General features: G+C 32.6%; 1 protein-coding gene across 1 annotated transcript in view; it reads right to left on the reverse strand.

Moving 5' to 3' along the window:
- Positions 1 to 12,501, reverse strand: part of LOC130440781 (opioid-binding protein/cell adhesion molecule-like) — a 332,444-nt gene that overhangs the window by 34,965 nt on the left and 284,978 nt on the right. The window lies entirely within an intron of this gene.

Raw genomic sequence — 12,501 nt, forward strand, 5'->3', positions numbered from 1 at the left:
ATCTATCACAACTGCTAACTTGCTAGATACCTAGAATACTTATTTTTCCCGCTGTACGATAAGAATACATTAAAATACTGAACGTAAACAGTTTATACCATGTGATTCAAGTTATATTTCAAAATTTTGCGCTAGAGAACTGACAGTTTCATATATTTCCAGTTATTATTGTAACAGCCTGTAGAATTTATTTAAAATTGGCGACACAAATCGGTTCAAGCTCTCCGCCTCGCCTGTTAAGCCTGGAGCTAAATATACAAAACTAAACAGTGAACGCTCGATTTATATAAAAATACCATAAACCTCGAAGCTAAATTAAGCATATCCTCTATGAGAGAACCAGGCAAATGGGTTAGAGGCGAGTGAGATATGGGATTTTTTTCCATGATATGATATCACTGCAATTATAGTCAGCCCGCGGGCTTCCCTTTCTCTGATCAACCAACTTTGATAAATGAAACGTACGGTAGCGATGAAATTCTGTTTATGAACTACCCTTTGCAATTCTCGCAATTTTGATAGTCAAAGATAAAGCTGATATGAAAGCGATGGAAAGGCAACAATATGCTTTGTCTTTGGTCTGTTATATTTCAGGGTTTTTCGTCTGAGAGAGAAATATTCTTACATTTTAAAAGCTTTCATCATTTAATTCATTAAATAACACGATCTGAGAGAAAGAGTGATGTTCATAGAACGCTCCAATTCAACGAAATGTAATGGAGTTTGGCTACAATTAAAATTCCAATTCCTGTTAACAGATTTTCAATATTTTGAATTACTTGCTTAATTATGGAATGCTAAATATATGAACGTAGGTAACGGGTCTAGTATCCTATCCAAGAATTAGTACAGAGGAAGTTTTAGTCTTAAGACGTTAATGAGAAACGGTAGACACTGAGACGATTGAGAAAAGAGAACATAGCTAAAACGACCTTTATTACTGAGAAATTTAAAAAAATATAAATAAAACATAAATATAAGTATGATTAGATGTTTGAATTCCTACTTCTATTTCACATAAATCCCTACTTCTATTTGACATGAGTTCCTGCTTCTATTTGACATTATTAACTCATAAATATTAGTTTGATTGGATGAATAAATTCCTACTTCTATTTGACGTAAATAGCTACTTTTATTTGACGTAAATTCCTACGTCTATTTGACATAAATTCTTACTTCTATTTGACATGAGTTCCTGCCTCTATTTATTATATATTATTAACTTATGAATATTAGTTTGATTAGATTATTAAATTCCTACTTCTATTTGACATAAATCCCTACGTCTATTTGACATAAGTTCCTGCTTCTATTTGACATTATTAACTCATAAATATTAGTTTGATTAGATGATTAAATTCCTACTTCTATTTGACACAAATTCCCACTTCTATTTGACATGAGTACCTGCCTCTTTTTATTATATATTATTAACTTATGAATATCAGTTTGATTAGATTATTAAATTCCTACTTCTGTTTGACATAAATTCCTACTTCTATTTGACATAAATTCCTACTTCTATTTGACATGAGTTCCTGCCTCTATTTGACATTATTCACTTATGAATATTAGTTTGATCAGATGATTAAATACCTACTTCTATTTGACATAAATTCCTACTTCTATTTGACATAAATTCCCATTTTTATTTGACATGAGTTCCTGCCTCTTTTTATTATATCTTATTAACTTATTAATATCAGTTTGATTAGATTATTAAATTCCTCTTTCTGTTTGACATAAATTCCTACTTCTATTTGATATAAATTCCTGCCTCTATTTGATATTATTAACTCATAAATATTAGTTTGATTAGATGATTAAATTCCTATTTCTATTTGACATAAATTCATACTTATATGTGACATAAGTTCTTACTTTTATTTAACATGAGTTCCTGCCTCTATTTGACATTATTCACTTATGAATATTAGTTTGATCATATGATTAAATTCCTACTTCTATTTGACATAAATTCCTGCTTCTTTTGACATTATTAACTCATAAATATTAGTTTGATTAGATGATTAAATTCCTATTTCTATTTGACATAAATTCATACTTATATGTGACATAAGTTCTTACTTTTATTTGACATGAGTTCCTGCCTCTATTTGACATTATTCACTTATGAATATTAGTTTGATCAGATGATTAAATCCCTACTTCTATTTGACATAAATTCCTGCTTCTTTTGACATTATTAACTCATAAATATTAGTTTGATTAGATGATTAAATTCCTATTTCTATTTGACATAAATTCCTGCTTCTTTTGACATTATTAACTCATAAATATTAGTTTGATTAGATGATTAAATTCCTATTTCTATTTGACATAAATTCCTACTTCTATTTGAAATAAATTCCTGTCTCTATTTGACATCATTAACTCATAAATATTAATTTGATTTGATGATTAAATTCCTATTACTATTTAACATAAATTCATACTTCTATTTGACTTAAGTTCCTACTTTTAAATGACATAAATTCCTACTTCTATTTGACATAAATTCCTACTTCTATTTGACTTATATTCCTACTTATATTTGACGTAAATTTCTACTTCTATTTGACATAAATTCCTACTTCTATTTGATATATTTCCTGCTTCTATTTGACATATCTAATTTAAGTAATTTCGAATAGCAACTCAAAGCGTAGTTAGGTCTAGCTTGTAGTCTCATCTTGCTTATGCTGTCATGAATATTGTTACCAACTTTATCTGTTGATTCAGGAACTATTCAAATGCCTCTCTATTCTTTCTTCCTCCATTCAATTAGTACGGATTCAATACTAATATCATGTTTAAAGCAGTCTTCTGAATGTACGTACAAGAATTTATTGTTTCAAAAAAACTAGATAATGAAACTCGAGTTTTATTATCAAGTAGTTGTCTAAAGATTAGTAGTAGTCTGCAAGCATTGCTGGTCCCTATTTTCCTTGGTAGCACTTTTCAATTGTGGGGATATCTTGTTGAAAGCGCTCTCCGTATTTGTCACGTAAAGCGCTCATATTTTCCGGAAAAAACTTTAGATCGGAATGTAAAAAGTGTATTTCGAGGAGATCTCTAGTTACCCATAAAGTTTTCAGTTTTGACAACGGCCATTCAAGATTCTCTCTATTTTTCATTTGAGGTGGTAATTAATGCCGGTTCATTAAATAATTTTTTGATGTTGGGTCCAAGAAATACACCTTCCTTTGTTTTAGCGTCACTCAAAGAAGGAAATTTTTGTTTCAAAAATTTGAAACCAGTTCGATCTGTATCCATAACTTTTACAAAATTTTGATGAAGGTCCATTTTTGCTCAAGATTATAAGCAGTTCTTGACGGCAATATTTCTCTTACATAATGTTCATTCCTATATAGACTGTTCCTCTCGCTATAAAAGCAACAGTATTTCTTGTGACCAGTTTGTAGTCGAAACAACAATTTTCAAATCTGCACAGATTAAACATTGATGTATTCTATCTTCTGTCTTCCTTTAAATGAGCTCCGTAAGCTAAAGGTAGTGATGAAAATTTATTTCCATTATGGAGCAGTACAGCCTTTAGACTTGAATGTTAGGAAAACAAATCAACATATGAACTGTGACTATTAGGATACACGGTAATTCTAACTCTCGTTTTAAGCAGATTCTACTGTTTCAGTCTTGAAGCTAGTTTAGCTTTTTCTTATGAGATCCTTAAACTCCTATTGGTTGATCATATGCGGTGCTTGAGAACTGACAGTAGTTGTAAATTCTTTTTCAATTTCTTTGTTCTCAGAACTGCTTGAAATTTCTTCAACACCATAATGAACTGCAAACGGCACTTCTTCCAATTGAGGAATTGTTTTTGTTATAGAAGATACCTCCACGTATTTAACCGTATGCTCCGATCTCCTCAAAAAGTCTTTGTATTGGCCAAGCAAAAAAAAACAGTTGCTTACGTGATTGGTAGATTAACGCCATATCACTGATTTACCAAAAGACATTTCTGAATATTGTCCGTTAAACCAACCGGTCAAATTTCTGTGACATATTTATCCTTGTTGAGAATATCCTGGTTGAAATGTGTACGATACCACTTTTTAATAAAGGCGTAGGCCGTTTTTGCTTGTAGGTGTATATTCATAGCAAATATAACAAAATAAGTCGGGAGAATTAACACATTTGCGTGACATTTCACACGATTCAGCTATCAACTAACTTCCAAAGGTGACTTCGTGAAAATCAATGATGAAAACCTGAGCTACTTACAAAATTTAATGAGAAGTGATATAAAAATACTGAATAGCAAATACCGATATTTTTTTGTTAACTTTCAAAGCACTACCAATAAAATATACCACAGATTAGGTTCGAGTAACTTGTTGCCTAGTGTAATTAGAAAGAGATCATGCGAGTTTTTTAGAAAAATCATAACTTTCACCATCGCTTTCCATGATTTTATCAATGAGAAAGTCATCAACAATAATATTTTGTATTCGAATTGAATGAAGAATTCCACCTGAAACCATATTAAATTTTCTTTTCTTATTACAGGAATGATAAATGTCCAAATTTGATTAGATACGTCTATTGAAATGAGTATTTCTTGAAAATTCATACAATTATATAATAATCTACTCTCTAATATTAATAAAAAATTTGAACAGAGTCGAGTGCCTATCGGGGTAATTTATTAAAGTTCAAATATTCAGTTATTCCGAGATTTTCCGAGTCTAGCTCAAGTTCTATTTCCACGATAATTCGAGCCCTCTTAATTTCCTTGCCTAGTGACGCGCATTGTCGGTTGCCATTAACTAAATTACCATTAAAGTTTGTACTAACGTTTATATTTTAATTAAGTTTTACAGTCAGTATCAAATACTCTTGGCGGTGTACCAAATTCGTTAAACTATGAAATGCGCTACGGGGTTTAGAGATAATATTACGGCAACAACGTCGATGGATTTGGAGTCGAGGTGAATGTTTATTTTGGATTCAATGGATTTCATACACAATTGAGCTATTACTTTATTGATAAAGAATAACAAAGTTATTAGAAAGAGGATCCAATATAGTCGATTCACATTAGAAGTTTCACCTCGAAATGAGAAATAAAGAGCTGGAAACTTCATGCTAGCATTCTTGAAGTTTTCTCGGATATTTATTGAAATTTCTAAAGATAATCAAGGTTAAAGTTCCCAAAAATCGTTTTTTTACATCTTGTTCCTATGATGGTCCATGCATTTTGTGAAAATGTGTGAATAATAGAATTCTCGAGATTTTGTCCGAAGAATTTTTATATATCAAACCATTTCTAGGAAATAGGGCGTTGTGTTCAGCCAACTACAGCTGAATACAAGACCCACCGCTAGTCTTATTCTACAGTATGTCAAAAAAAGGTGATCCCGTCTCTAGGATGGATAGAAAACTGGAAAATCATTCACATTTTTCACGATTTTAAACGAATTTGTTGTGGAAGCTGATACATCCAAAGAATTTATTTTTATGTCCGACACTCTAGAGGGCGCTAGTTCCACGTTTCGTACCAAGTAGTATTGAACATAACATAAGTGGTATTAATGAATCAGCTGTACACACTCGGGATAAAATAGATTCTTTGGGTTGCAGTGTATACGAGACCCCAAATCTATATATAGATACATACATATTATATAATATACAGTGAAACCTCTCTAACTCGAAACTCAAGGAACAAGCAATCTATTTCGAGTTAAAGGAGTTTCGAGTAAGGGAGACTTCGAGATAAATAGTTGAAATAAATTTAATTCGAGTTACAAAGGTTAACATTTTCAATGAATTTTATTCTTTTCGATAAAAAATTTTACACAATTTAATTGAAAAAAATCTAATGATTCCTTGATCAGGGGGTTGCAGTCTTGAAGTTGTATTTGGTGGCAGAAACTGCACAGCCTAAATCTTTTGCATATTGTGCAGCTTTCTCGCGCAAGATTGGTCTTGAAATTCTAGCGTTTTCGCAATTCCACCATTTCAACGTATCTTCTTCAGCACTTCGCTGTTAAGCTGTTTAGCCTCTCTCTTTTTTTACGACTTTACACCTTCGTAAAAATTTGTTTTTATTTTTCAAAATCGTTGACAATATGCTACTAGGAATGCCAAAGTCTTTTGCTATGTCTTGCTTATTCTTTTCACTTTGATCCACAGCTTCAATATCCCTACTTTATCAGAAATGCTCAGACATTTCAGTTTTCTCTTAGCACCTGCCATGACGATAGTCGAAATGTAAATACCGACGCCAACTCATACGTACGTATATTTATATGTCTTTACATTTTAGCATTTCGAGTTGCAGAGGCTTGTGATCGTCGCTAATTTTACATTGATTTTCTTCGAGTTAGAGAGGATTTTACCCGGGACAAAAATTTTTCTTGAGTTGGAGAGGTTTTCGAGTTAAGTAGGCTCAAGTTAGAGAGGTATCTACATATTACCAAAAAAAAAAACGTAATTGGAAAATATCAACTTTCACCAGTAAATGTTAGTATTCATATGAAGGCTTGGCGAATGTTCCAAATATTTGCTAAATACGTTTATTTCTGACTAGAGAGAAAGAGAAAGAGAGAGAGAGAGAGAGATAAGCTTTATTGTCACTAGGAAATTTTTACAATTTTATGGACAAAGCTACATAATTCTATATTACATAATATAAAAATACCGAATAATGATTGACCAATCCAAAGCAAACGTATCAATTATTTGGGTCCCATCATACACAGGCATGCCAGGAAACGAAAAAGCAGATATATGTGCCAAAGAAACCACTATAAAAGGATAATCAAAACAGAAGTACAGTACCAGTGGTAAAGTGAGTGGAACAGATCGCAGTCGATATTAAAATCTATAAAACCATCCGTCCAACCATGGAAAAACAGTACATCGTACGGACCAACTAAAAATCGATCGTTTAAGGCACACTAAAGAGATACACTCATATCTATTTAACCGAGAAAACCCACCAATATGTTGAACTTTTTAAACAAAAGACTAACTAACAACTTTCCAAATACCATTATTTCTCTACTTAACAATAATTTGAATACCACAAATTTAACCAAATATCTAAAAGACACTCAACTGTATCATGAATTGTGAACAACTGACATGTCGCTAATAACCTTTTTAGTTGATGTGACAATAAATAAAAGGAAAAAAATAATGATTGGATTCAATAGTAGTAATTATAATGTATATAATATATTACATCACTAATTGAATTATACATATAATGTCATTGAAATAATCGAAAATATATACTCAAAAAATACGATTAAAGCAAAAATAAATGATGACCTAATTGAACAGATACCTGCAAATAGGGGCATTAGGCAAGGGGACTCTCTCAGACGGCTCCTGTTTAACATAGTGATGGATAAAATCATAAAACAAGTACGCAAACTAAGAGGATACAAAATGGGAAATAAAGAAGTGAAAATCCTGTGCTATGCAGACGATGCGGTACTGTTGGCGGAGAACGAGGACGATCTGCAAAGGCTACTGTACCAATTTAACAAAACAGCAAAAAAGTTCAATATGATAATATCAGCGGTAAAGACAAAATCAATGGTTACTTCCAAGACACCGATCAGATGTAAGCTTGTGGTGGATAACAAAATAATACACCAGGAAATGAAATTTAAATATCTGGGAATCGAAATATCTGGACACGGGCACGTGGAGACGGAAGTAACAAACCAAGCTACAAGAGCCTCAAGAGCAGCAGTATACCTAAATGACACAATCTGGCGAAATAAATATATTCGAACTGAAGCAAAAGCCCGCATATACAAGACCGCAATCAGACCTATATTATCCTATGCAGCAGAGATCCGATCTGAGACCTCTAAAACGAAACGGATATTGGAGACTACAGAAATAAAAATAGTTCGAAGAATAGCGGGAAGAACACTAATGGATAGAGAAAGAAGTGAAAACATAAGACGAACATGCGGGATAGATAACAACAATGACTGGGTACTGGATAGAAAGATAAAATGGAATGAGCACATTGACCGCATGACGGAAGAACAAATTGTGAAAATATCAAGGGACAAATCACCAGCAGGACAAAGAAGCCTTGGAAGACCTAGGAGAAGATGGAGTGACAACCTCCCAGGTGACTGAGCAGAGGCAATGATGTGAAGAAAAACAGGCAATGATGCCTATACACAGCAGGAAGAAGAAGAAGAAGAAGAAGAAATTGAATTATGCCAGTATTTGGAATCTATGGTAAATTATAGAATTTCAAGCAGAAATGCCTTTGTCAAACAACGAAACTTATCAAAAGTTTTTACAATTTTTATTTCAGAAGGTAGCTAATTTTTTCACACTGATGGTGATGGAGTTTTTCACCAGATCAGAAGTAGGTATATTTAAGTGAATTCTTCTAGTAGGGTAGGAATGCACGGGTCACTCAGTTGATTTGTGGAAGGGTTTGCGAAACAAACAAACAGATTCAAAATAGAATTTGCAATGTCTTCTACTACTAAAACCATAAATAATTTTTTGTAATTTCAAGATAGAATCGAAGGGGTGCAAACTACAAACCCCCCTGAAAGCAAACGATACCGAAGATGCGATTCGAATAACGAGTTATAAGTTGTTAAGGCAGTACGAGAATAGAGTTGTTCAGACACAGATTTAATAGCAAAGCAAACGGAGGTTAATATTTTTGTCAGGTTTTCTATCTGTATAGACTATTGAAGGGCACCATCAATATGTAGACGAATTTAAAGATCGTATTATGTCATAGTTGAGTTTTAGAGGTTTCAAAGCTCCTTTATAGGATAAAACTAAAGTTTTCTCAATATTTGAACAGAGACCGTTTACGTCACATCAGGACTGTTAAAGTGGTGAGGGCATTCATTATCTACCATATCAAACATGTCGGATATTTCTATGTTCTATTTCGTAATTCAGTGAGTTATATACTCAATACTAAAATAAATTAACTATGTGATTTAAATCTCCAAGCATCAATGTTGACAATCTATTTTCACGTTGTGTGCTGTTGAAGTATTCTCCCATTTTTCCAATAGTGTTTACTCACTTCTCATCACTCACAAACAATTATTAATTCTATGCCTCAATTGCTCGTATATTCACTCATACTAACCTTCCTTTGATCTCCTCATTTCCCCTGTCTTCTCCTCCCCCTTAGACCAAAAATATTCCTATAATCGACACTTCACTAACTATCTACAATGAATATGAATTTCCTACAGAACTTGTAAATAATGCATTTCTAGAAACTTTTCTTAGAAAATGCTCTATACTGAAAACAGATATCGGTTGTACAGTCACTACAAACCACGAATTAGTAATTTCCTTCTGCTTATCTTCGACGTGTATTGTTCACCTGAACCAACGGGATTTCAAATATACATATTCCGATATGTACTGACTTTCTCTTGTCCATACAGTCAATTAAAACCATATTCATAACATTTGCCAAACTCTAACTGCTTAAAATATAAGAGTTTCTCTCATATGGTTTCCATCGTACCCTGGAATGACCGGAAACGAATATACAGATCGCTACGTCGAAGTAACCTTAAACAATTCTAGTTCAGCTTAATAATTATCTTAAGACACACTTTGAAAACCTCATCCAAGAGTACAACAGAATTACGCCACATCTTTTCATCTACTTCTCACTCGCCTCAAAATGTTTTTAGGAGGAGAGAAGCTGTAACAATGAGAGGACTCCGTATTAACCACACAAAACTTACTCACAGTTATGTGAGAATATGCCAAAATTTTCACATTCCTGTGTCCGTCAAGCACATTATCATATAATTTACCGTATATTATCAGGATCAATTTAAAACACTCAGTTGCCGAACAGAATTAAAGATCTTGCAGCAATTTACCAAGCTGTATCAGCAGATGTATCCATATCATTTATGTATGACAACAGTCCTTTATGTAACTATTATATTTTTCTCTATTTTGTGTGCTAATGACCAGCGACTCAGGGTTCATTGTTGGGGTCATTATTGTTTCTGTTATATATAAACATCAGCATCGAATCTAAAGGTAGCCAAATCTTGTTTTTATTCGAAAATTTTGAAATTATACGAAGCAAAAACTAAAAAAAACATTTAACTCTGCAAAACGAGGTACCAGAGGAGAATCTGTAAAATTGTGTGGAATCACATTAGATCTCGGTATCAATTGGGGAGAGCATATCTACTCAAAATTTCATCACAACTTTTTGTTCTATCTCTCTATGGGGCGGAGTCTAATGGATTTTTATCCTTCAGAAGACTGCTTTGCGTATTATTCACAATGCAAGAAGACGAGTACATCACCGCGAACTCTTCACAGAATATGGGATCCTGTCTTTGCCTTGCCTGTATATATTTGAAACACTTCTGTCTATTTATAATCAATCAATTTTTTGATTGGTGGGAAATATAGTTTAAATCTTTGAAGAATATGATACAAAATGTTCCATTCCGAAAAAAATTTGGGACTTATACCGGCAGCACCGAAACGGCCGATCGCTTACCTTCGAGAAGTATGTACTTGGTTACCCTAATGATCCTACAGATGTCCATTTCAAACTGTTATTATATATAGTCAATTAATATACTAGTTATAACACTCAATAATCAAACTGATATGGCAGTGTGCAGTTTTATTAACGTTTTAAAGTGCGTCTTAAAAATTATGGATTGTCTAGAGGTAGACATTGGCTTATAAACTTATAATTTTTGCTGTGTAGCCGACAAAAAGCGCATTCAGGATGCTGAGCGCTCTCTATCCGAAGCAGCGAAAGAGGCGCGAGCGGGCATAAAAGCTAGAAGAAAAAAAGACGAAGAGGCAAACTAAAATTATGGACAGGAATTGCAAACTAATGATAATTTCTCTATTTTTTTATGTCGAAAGCTGATTTTTAAACATCAAATTGATTTTTCTCGAAACGAAAGGGGCACGCAGCATAACAGTTTCATTTCAGATCAATTTGAAATTTCAGTCATAATTTATTTATTATATTTTGCAGTGACTCACGTAGGGGATACTTAATAAATTGGTTCACACAATTTTTATAAACAAAAACGTACATTTTTAAAAAAAATTACAAAAATAAATATTTTCATAATCCCCAACGTGATTCACTAACTATTGACTTCAAGAATGAGTGAAGACAGTTATGCTGCGTGTCAAGGAGCAGTTCCGATGAAAGGAGCTTTGAATAATTGAATCTAAATTAGCCATTTTTTTACTCAATATTTTTGGTGAATAAAGTATAATGTAAGATTAATAATGTATTAAAATATTTATTTCCATTAAAAAAAATTCCCCAAAAACGCTTTTTTTTCGTGATTCGAGTGGTGTTAAGTCATAACATGTCTCTAGATTTGAATTAAAACTATAAACCAGAGTCCGCTTGACATGATGCAATACAACGTGCAATGCAATGCAAGACGCAATGCATTTCTTTATAAAAAGCATGCGCAGATGAAGTTCATCTGACTATTTCATGCAAGATCTTGACATTATCGGTTTTGTGTCATTTTTATTGCGTGTAAGTTGCAATCTAGTTACTTCTGGCTTAATAGATCAGCTGCTTTTCGTAAAACTTAGCTTTGTTATTTACATTGTTAACCTAGGTAAAAAATATTAGATGAAATTTGAGGCTAAGAATTTGTTTACTTTTACTATTTACAGAGACTTGTATGCAATTTCTTGCACGTTATATAGCATTATGTCAAGCGGCCCTTAAAAATCTAATTTGAAGAAGTTTCTACTCCAATATCCCATGTTAAGTATTGATAACCGCTCAGTGATTTACTATTGGGATAACACAACTGTTATTGTATTGATACTATTCAGAAATCGTGTCGTATCGTATCGATGGTGAGGAAAACATATACAATCCGGTCCATATGTATGAAATAAATTCAATTTTAGCATTATTATGTACTATGTGAAAAAAACCTGAAACCAATCGATTTTTATTCTTAAATTAACAATTTATATGAACATATTATCCTCCCAGCATCCTCTCTGAATTATAAGCACACTCTCGAAATTTTTAAATAAGAAAGGGTGTGGCAAATTTTGATAATGTTTCTATCACAAAACTTTACGTAGAATGAAAAAAATAATTTAAACTTCATTTTACAATTAAATTGAATGTTCAAAATGACCACCATACACTTCTTGACAATAACCGAGGCGAATTGGGTATTCTCGTAGGTATAACATCAGGGGCTATTTTGTTAATTTCTTCCATTATCCAAACTTTTGAATCAGCAATATTATCTGGTCTATTAGAATATGCTTTAGAAATTTTCGTATCTGTTCTGCTAAACATCAGAACGCAATCTTTGAAGATACTAAAATGTTAGTCGAAAAACCAAATAAACAATTGATATTAATCTAATCGGCTGCTCAAAAGTTACTAAAAGAGGTCAGTATAATATTTGTGTGCGTATTAAATTTAATTATGGCTCATTTGTCCGAGACTGAAAGTATAGA

This window comes from Diorhabda sublineata, chromosome 2 (assembly GCF_026230105.1).
Source record: "Diorhabda sublineata isolate icDioSubl1.1 chromosome 2, icDioSubl1.1, whole genome shotgun sequence".
NCBI classification, from domain to species: Eukaryota; Metazoa; Arthropoda; class Insecta; order Coleoptera; family Chrysomelidae; genus Diorhabda; species Diorhabda sublineata.